The sequence below is a fragment of the Siphateles boraxobius genome, unplaced genomic scaffold, assembly GCF_051911475.1.
Source record: "Siphateles boraxobius isolate OS27281-9 unplaced genomic scaffold, OSU_SipBor_1 99, whole genome shotgun sequence".
Lineage (NCBI taxonomy): Eukaryota > Metazoa > Chordata > Actinopteri > Cypriniformes > Leuciscidae > Siphateles > Siphateles boraxobius.
In genome coordinates, this window is record NW_027509229.1 from 282,501 (window position 1) to 282,719 (window position 219).

Consider the following 219-nt stretch of genomic DNA (forward strand, 5'->3'; position numbering starts at 1 on the left):
TTTTGAAAAAACTCAAACTCTTTCATGCTTTCTGAAGAATCTCAGAGACTTTTAAAGGCTTTCTGAAGAAGCTCAGGGACTCTTTTTTTTTTTTTTATCAAAAAAGCTTACAGCACCTGGTATTCCCAGGTGGTCTCCCATCCAAGTACTAACAAAATTAAACAAATTTAATAAACAAAATTAAAAAAGGGTTCAAAAAACCGCTTATTAAAGGGTTTT